Source organism: Portunus trituberculatus, chromosome 14 (genome assembly GCF_017591435.1).
Source record: "Portunus trituberculatus isolate SZX2019 chromosome 14, ASM1759143v1, whole genome shotgun sequence".
In the NCBI taxonomy this organism is placed as follows: domain Eukaryota; kingdom Metazoa; phylum Arthropoda; class Malacostraca; order Decapoda; family Portunidae; genus Portunus; species Portunus trituberculatus.
The window spans coordinates 1,984,601-1,993,471 of NC_059268.1; the positions used below are offsets into that span (position 1 = coordinate 1,984,601).

Consider the following 8,871-nt stretch of genomic DNA (forward strand, 5'->3'; position numbering starts at 1 on the left):
TGCCGGCGAGGTGTGTATGTGTGTGTGTTCATCTCGGTCGCCCAGCCAGTCTTCCCCATTACGGAGCGAGCTCAGAGTTCATAGACCGATCTTCGGGTAGGACTGAGACCACAACACACTCCACACACCGGGAAAGCGTGGCCACAACCCCTCCAGTTACATCCTGTACCTATTTACTACTAGGTGAACAGGGGCTACACATTAAGGGCCGTATTCTCGTCTCACGATGTTTCCCTACCTTGCGGTGATGCTAGATCACACCTAACGTTGAAACTCGCTTATCTGGTAACACTGTTAGAGCTTTCGGTTATTGAAAATTGGCGTCCTTGACATTTTGTATATGTCAGTATATATGCTTTTCCTTATTAAAAATAGCCACTATAATAAATGCTATGATGCTTTTATTAACTTATTTGAATGAATAGACACATAAGTAGACATACTTTGCCGAATGCTTTGTTATGGTACCGGAGTAGCGTGCGACATGTGCACGTTCTCGCTCCCGCGGAATTTGAGCCTTGAGGAGATAAAACATTCCCCTTTAGCTAGTGTTTTTTAGCTGAAAACGAGAGAGTGACTCTCCTCTCTCTCATTGAAGGGAGACCTGTCGTTGTGGCTAAACGACGAGCTCCCAGTATACAGAACAACAAGAAGGCCTGGGAGGAAATAACGCCAGCATTATGCAGAAATAGGTTTCCCCCAGCTAAGAATATGATGTGATCTAGATTTAAACATCATGAAAACACAAAATGTAATAGTATTATTCTCATAACTACCTTACTAATAGTCAACACCCATTCTCTTCCTCATTTCACCTCATTTATTTGTTTAGTGATGCACTAATCAGACATTTCATCAGCCACACTTTATTCTGATCTATATTTTACCAACATGAAAACAAAAAAAATGTAATACTACTCATGTATGGATCATGTTTTGATATAGATATTGTACATATGCACACTTATCTATTATGTATTTATCTTTTTTCCTTGGATTATTTTTTTGCCTTCTGGGACACTTCTATATTTTTCACATGTAGAGGATATATTTTATTTGAAACAAATATATAATAAAAAGATTATTTATTGGCAATGAACAGAGACACACACATGATGAACCTACATGAACAAAACAAAAAAATGCACACATACATATACTGTACATTGTTTTAGGAATTTACCTACAATGTTCGCCTGTGTGTGTGTGTGTGTGTGTGTGTGTGTGTGTGTGTGTGTGTGTGTGTGTGTGTGTGTGTGTGTGTGTACTTAATCAGCAACGAGAACAGCCACAAATATACCAATACAGAATATAAGAGAAAAATGCATATCTAGACATACTATTTTTTTTATTTATTATTTTTTTTTTGTCATCATGTACCAATAAAATAACAAATAAGTGTAAACACACACACACACACACACACACACACACACACACACACACACACACACACACACACACACACACACACACACACACACACACACACACACACACACACACACACACACACACACACACACTGAAAGAAAAAGTTGGACAAATGTAGATATGGAGACAGGGCCAAACGAGCATAATGCACAAGCCCTGTAAAACTATAACTAGGTAAATACAACTAACTGAAGACACACACACACACACACACACACACACACACACACACACACACACACACACATCAGAAATGAGAAATGATTCTCAATGACATGGGCTACATTAAAACCTGAAGCTGGTACTGGTGGGGCAGTATCATGATGGTGTTGAACATTTTCTGGCTCATCAATGTCGAAGGGAAGAGATTTCTTGCAGTAGCCATCTGTGAGGCCCCAGCTCTTCCACAGCCTCTAATTCCTCCAGGTCATGGATATCAGTAAATTCATCCATGGTGAGGTCTGTAAAAGCAAAAATATGTAAAAAATGCAAAGAACAGATTCATGTAACTATGAAGCCTATCTTCTATTATCTTTATGCGGTGATGCAGCCACTATCATTTCAGATACAGTTAATTAGTGAACCCAACATCTCTGTGTTAAGAACAGGTTAGGTTAGGTTAGCCTATCCTAAGCTAACCTGTATCTACTAAACAAAAGCTTTGGTAGTACCTATATATAGCTGTTAAATCATTCATGATATATATATATATATATATATATATATATATATATATATATATATATATATATATATATATATATATATATATATATATATATATATATATATATATATATATATATATATATATATATATATATATATATATATATATATATATATATATATATATATATATATATATATATATATATATATATATATATATATATATATATATATATATATATATATATATATATATATATATATATATATATATATATATATATATATATATATATATATATATATATATATATATATATATATATATATATATATATATATATATATATATATATATATATATATATATATATATATATATATATATATATATATATATATATATATATATATATATATATATATATATATATATATATATATATATATATATATATATATATATATATATATATATATATATATATATATATATATATATATATATATATATATATATATATATATATATATATATATATATATATATATATATATATATATACATATATATATATATATATATATATATATATATATATATATATATATATATATATATATATATATATATATATATATATATTTTAGATTTCAATGTTCACCACCAGCTTTGGCTTTCATCTTCTTTCACTGACCAACCTGGTGAACAAACCTTCAACTTTGCTATCCTTCATGACCTAGAGCAGCTAGTGCAGTTCCCTACCCGTATTCCTGACCGCCTTGGAGACACGCCCAACATTCTTGATCTTTTCCTAACCTCCAACCCTTCTGCTTACTCTGTTAAACTTTCCTCTCCGTTGGGCTCCTCCGACCACAATCTAATTTCCGCTACCTGTTCTATCACTCCAGTGCAGCCTCAGGACCCGCCTAAGCGGAGGTGCTTCTGGCATTTTAACTCTGCTAAGTGGGAGGAACTAAGGCAGTACTATTCTGATTTCCTTGGGATGATTATTGTTTTCATGTCAGAGATCCTTCTCTTTGTGCCGAGCGCATAACAGAGGTGATTATCTCTGGCATGGAGCTATACATTCCTCATACTTTCTCTAACCCTAAAGCTAAAAAGCCTTGGTTTAACTCTGCTTGTTCTCGTGCTGTCAATGATAGAGAGGCGGCTCACAAACGGTTCCGTAGCCATCCAACTGCTGAAACTCATGCCCTATATATTTCTGCCCGTAATCATGCCAAATCTATTCTCCAACTTACTAAAACTCTTTCATCAATAGAAAATGTCAAAGTCTTTCCAATTCTAACTCCTCTCGAGATTTCTGGCATCTAGCCAATAATATCTCTAACAACTTTACTTCTTCGTCTTTCCTCCTTTACTTCATCCAGATGGCTCTACAGCTGTCTCTTCTTTTCTAAAGCTGAACTCTTCGCTCAAACCTTTGCTACCAACTCAACTTTGGATGATTCTGGGCATATTCCTCCTACTCCTCCACCCTCTGACTACTTCATCCCTGAAATTAAAATTCTTTATAAAGACGTTTTCCTGGCCCTCTCTGGCCTTGATTCTCGGAAGGCTTACGGTCCGGATGGAGTCCCTCCTGTTGTTCTCAAAACTGTGCTGAACTCGCTCACTGCCTGGTCAAACTCTTTCATCTGTGTCTCTACTTCTATTTATCCTTCTTGCTGGAAGTTTGCTCACATTCAACCTGTCCCTAAAAAGGTGACCACTCCAATCCTTCTAACTACCGCCCTATAGCTTTGATTTCCTGCCTTTCTAAAGCCTTTGAGTCTATCCTTAATAGGAAGATAATGAGGCATCTATCAGCTCACAACCTTCTCTCTGATTGCCAGTATGGTTTCCGTAAAGGCAGATCTACTGGTGATCTTCTTACTTTCCTAACTGAATCTTGGTCATCCTCTTTAGGGACTTCGGTGAAACCTTTGCTGTCGGCCTTGACATATCGAAAGCCTTCGATAGAGTCTGGCACAAATCTTTAATTTCTAAACTACCCTCCTACGGATTCTATCCTTCTCTGTACCTTCATCTCCAGTTTCCTTTCCGATCGTTCTATTGCTGCTGTAGTAGACGGTCACTGTTCTTCCCTAAAACTATCAACAGTGGTGTTCCACAGGGTTCTGTCCTATCACCCACTCTCTTTCTATTATTCATCAATGATCTCCTAAATCTGACTCAATGCCCTATCCACTCCTATGCTGATGATACCACCTTGCATTATTCAACAGCGTTCAACAGACGCCCAACCCAACAACAATTAAATGACTCAAGGCGAGATGCTATAGGACGCCTAACTTCTGATCTTTCACTTGTTTCTGATTAGGGCAGAGAAAACCTGGTTTTGTTCAATGCCTCAAAACTCAATTTCTACAACTATCTACTCGACATAACCTTCCAGACAACTATCCTCTCTTCTTCAATAACACTCAACTTCCCTCTCCTCTACATTAAACACACTCGGTCTATCCTTTACTAAAATCTAAACTGGAAATTTCACATCTCTACTCTTGCTAAATCAGCTTCCAAGAAGTTAGGTGTCCTATGGCGTCTTCGTCCATTTTTCTCTCCTCCCAGCTGCTTGCTCTGTACAAGGGCCTTATCCGCCCGTGTATGGAGTATGGCTCTCATGTCTGGGGATCCACACACAGCTTTACTAAACAAGGTGGAATCTAAAGCTTTTCGTCTTATCAACTCTTCTCCTCTAACTGACTGTCTTGATTCTTTAAGTCACCGCCGCAATGTTGCATCTTTATCTGTCTTCTACCGCTGTTTTCATGCTGTCTGCTCTTCTGAACTTGCTAACTGCATGCCTTCCCCTCCTGCGGCCTCGCTGCACAAGACTCTCTACTTCTTCTCATCCCTATTCTGTCCATCTTCCTAATGCAAGAGTTAACCAGTATCTTCACTCCTTCATTCCCTACACTGGTAAACTCTGGAACGCTCTACCTGTGTCTGTATTTCCACCTGCCTATGACTTAAACTCTTTCAAAAGAGGAGTGTCAAGACACCTCTTACGTTAACTGGACCCTCCTTTTAGATTTTTTGTTTTTCTCTTTCTACTTTCCTCTTAACAGGGCCTGGCAACCAGCGGGATTTTTTTTTTCCAACACTTTGTTTGCCCTTGGCCAGTGCCCTTGTAATGTAAAAAAAAAAAAAAAATATATATATATATATATATATATATATATATATATATATATATATATATATATATATATATATATATATATATATATATATATATATATATATATATATATATATATATATATATATATATATATATATATATATATATATATATATATATATATATATATATATATATATATATATATATATATATATATATATATATATATATATATATATATATATATATATATATATATATATATATATATATATATATATATATATATATATACAGGAGAAACAATACAACGAGTGAGGTAACGAACATCATGTTTATTCTCTCTCTCTCTCTTTCTTAAGTCATCATCAGTGGTTCTATAATTGGAGAAAAAACCATAAGTTTATGAAACACAATAAATGTTAAAGTTGGTTAAAAAAAAAAAAAATGTAAAGTATGGAAATTTTTTTTTTTTTTTATTTTTTTATTTTTTTTTTTTTTATATAGAATGTTTTTTTGTTTTTGTTTTTAACAAGGTTCTTGTCATCCCTTGTAAATCCCTATTAGAAGTATGTGTTAAGGATGTCCCCTTTATTTTTAACAATGAGTTGTACAAACAAACAGACGGAGTGGCTATGGGTTCTCCTTTAGGTCCCATTTTTGCTAACATATTTTTATGTCATCATGAAAAGATTTGGCTCAAGAATTATCCTTCCAGTTTCAAACCCTTATTGTATCACAGATATGTTGATGACACCTTCATTGTGTTTCACAGTGAAGATCAGGCACCGTTGTTTTTTGACTACCTTAATGTTCAACATACTAATATAAAATTCACTATGGACAAAGAAAATGAAGGTACAATCTCTTTTTTAGATTTATTCATAAAAAGACAAGATAACTCATTATTGTTCTCCATCTATCGCAAGCCAACCTTCTCAGGCTTAGGCACTAGTTTCTTCAGTTACTGTAATATAAAGTATAAACTAAATGCGGTCCGAACTTTGCTTCACAGAGCCTATGAACTGTCATCAACATACACCCTATTTCATGATGAAGTTGTATTTCTAAAGAATTATTTCAAAGACAATGGATACCATACCTACCTTTTGACAAAATTGTAAACAAATTTCTCAATAGTATATACCAACCCAAGTCTAATGTACCTAATGTCAACAAAGAAAAAGTATTTCTTAAATTACCTTATCTAGGATCTGTCTCACGAAACATTGAAGAAACACTAGTCAAACCTCTTACGAAATACTATCCACAAATAAACTTCCAACTAGTCCATAATAACACCTTCAAGATAAACAGTTATTTTAAATTTAAAGACGTTGTTCCGACAACCCTTCGCTCGTCGATCATTTACTGCTTCACTTGCCCAAGCTGCCAGGCTGGGTACCTTGGAAGCTCCACTCGAGCTTTCAAGGTTCGTGTCGCCGAGCATATGGGCCAGTCAAGCAGAACGAGTCGTCCGTGACTACACAACCCTCCCCACTCCTCCATAAGGGAACACTCCCTTAAATGTAAGGTGCAAATAACATTTGATCATTTTAAAATTATTGATTCATGTAGCAGAAGTGACTTAAGAATATTAGAATCTATGTATATTAAAACCAACAGGCCTGCTTTAAATAATATGTTGTCTGCTACACCACTTTACATTTTTAGCCCTTTTTTTTTATGTTTAACTTTTTAACATTTAATGTGTTTTATAAACTTATGTTTTTTTTTCTCCAATTATAGAACCACTGATGATGACTTAAGAAAAAGTCGAAACGTTTGGAATAAACATGATGTTCGTTACCTCACTCGTTGTATTGTTTCTCCTGAATCTACGGTTCCCTAAGACCACACCTACATCTGAATATATATATATATATATATATATATATATATATATATATATATATATATATATATATATATATATATATATATATATATATTATATTTATTTTTTTTTTTTTTCTCCCTCTACTGAGTATATAACTTAAGGGCATAAATAACTATTTATTTGTCTTTGTCAAAGAGAACAAGCGCATCCCCCTGGAGGTGTGTGGCTGTACAGAACACTTCCAACACCGTGCAATGAAAACTACTTGTGTGGCCAAATGAGGAAAAAATAAAGTAAATTTGCCACAACCCACAAGGAGAGAAAGTGCAAATAGCGTGATTACTTTAAGCACAAGCCACGTACTTTCGTCAGACTGTCTTATTCTCAACAAGGCAGCCTGATCATTCAATAATCTTTGAAATAACTCAACTACAAGATTCTACATTCCTGAATCAAATACTTCCTTTAGACACACGGCCTTCTGCCTGCACATTACGCACCTAAGGATCAGCATGTCCTTATACACACGATATCTGAGTAACTGTCCTATATCAGCCTTGCTGCCTAGTACAGGTGATGATTCGTAATGGTATTTATCGATGTACTTACCTTATGTACGAAATACAGATGTGATAACAGTTGACTTGGTGATCTATTCGCTCCACTTCTCCCTGGGCTCAGCTGAAAGCGTTGGAACATGGGCGCTGGTGCCACATCTCCACCTAACCAATGCGTTTAGCCTTACCAAAGGAACATTTCTCAATTCTACTACTTCCACATACAAATAAAAGTAATACTTATTTATATTGAATACATAGTTTTACATTTAAACATTTCACTTCATTAAACATATTTTAGTTAAAGGTAAACGTGACACCACGCAGGAAAACATCACAACGCGAATTCAGTTCTCTCTCTCACTCGAGCACCAAAGTCTTGTAAACGTTTTTGCATCTGTGTTTTTTCCCCTCATATTCAGATCAAAGACATCTGAAAATCACTTATTTTATCACAATAGGAACAGATTACCATTTCGTCATAGGTAAATTATGATATAATGCCTATTATGCCTCAAGGGAAAGCTCTAAGGGAGGTCTTGAGCTACCTTGGGAAATCCAAGTATTTACTTAAGGATGATGTTGAGAGACGAGCATACGGCCGTAAGAGGCTTGCCCGTTTACCTTGCCGCGCCGGGATTCGAACCCGGCCCTCTCGATTGTGAGTCGAGCTTGCTAACCACTACACTACGCGGTGTGTGTGTGTGTGTGTGTGTGGTGACAAGGACTGGAAAAAAAGAGGTGCCTATGGGCAAGAAAGGATCCCAATGTGCTCCTCATGAAATAATACCGTGACCGGCAACCCTGACTGAACTACGCACTAGTGACTAATGGGAGGGAGTGGTGGGAGATAGGAGGGAGGAGGAAAGGAAGGGGAGAAGGAGGGGGAAGCAGTCATGTGAGAGGAGCGGCGGTCTGAAATGGTCGTTTGAGGTAACAATTACCGTCCTGTTTTGCCTGCAGAGAGGATAAGATGTGAGTGGAGGAGTGAGGAGTTGGAAGGAAGAGGAAGAGGAAGAGAAGGGGAGCTAGAACACCCTTAAGCGACGACCTGAAATATGTATGGAAAGATCCAAGCGAGGAAAGAATAGACGGTTAGCGTGGAGATTATTCAGGAAAGAGTGTTAAGAGAGGCAGAAGTGCAGGGGAGAGGAGCGCGGGAACTGTTTTATAAGGATTAAAGGAGACCAACAGGGAGGTGACAGGAGGT

At 35.8% G+C, this 8,871-nt stretch overlaps 1 long non-coding RNA gene across 2 annotated transcripts; it reads right to left on the bottom strand.

The window, feature by feature from the left end:
* Positions 1-1,615: 1,615 nt before the first annotated feature.
* LOC123503515 lies at positions 1,616-8,224 on the bottom strand. Of its 2 annotated transcripts, none has more exons than XR_006674499.1 (3): positions 8,210-8,224; positions 7,714-7,844; positions 1,616-1,895 (listed from the first exon to the last, which is right to left on the bottom strand). It is a non-coding gene; the product is annotated as an uncharacterized LOC123503515 (long non-coding RNA). The 2 variants fall into 2 exon arrangements; XR_006674500.1 differs by having other exon boundaries at positions 1,617-1,895; positions 7,714-7,826; positions 8,210-8,219.
* Between the last annotated feature and the right edge of the window lie 647 nt (positions 8,225-8,871).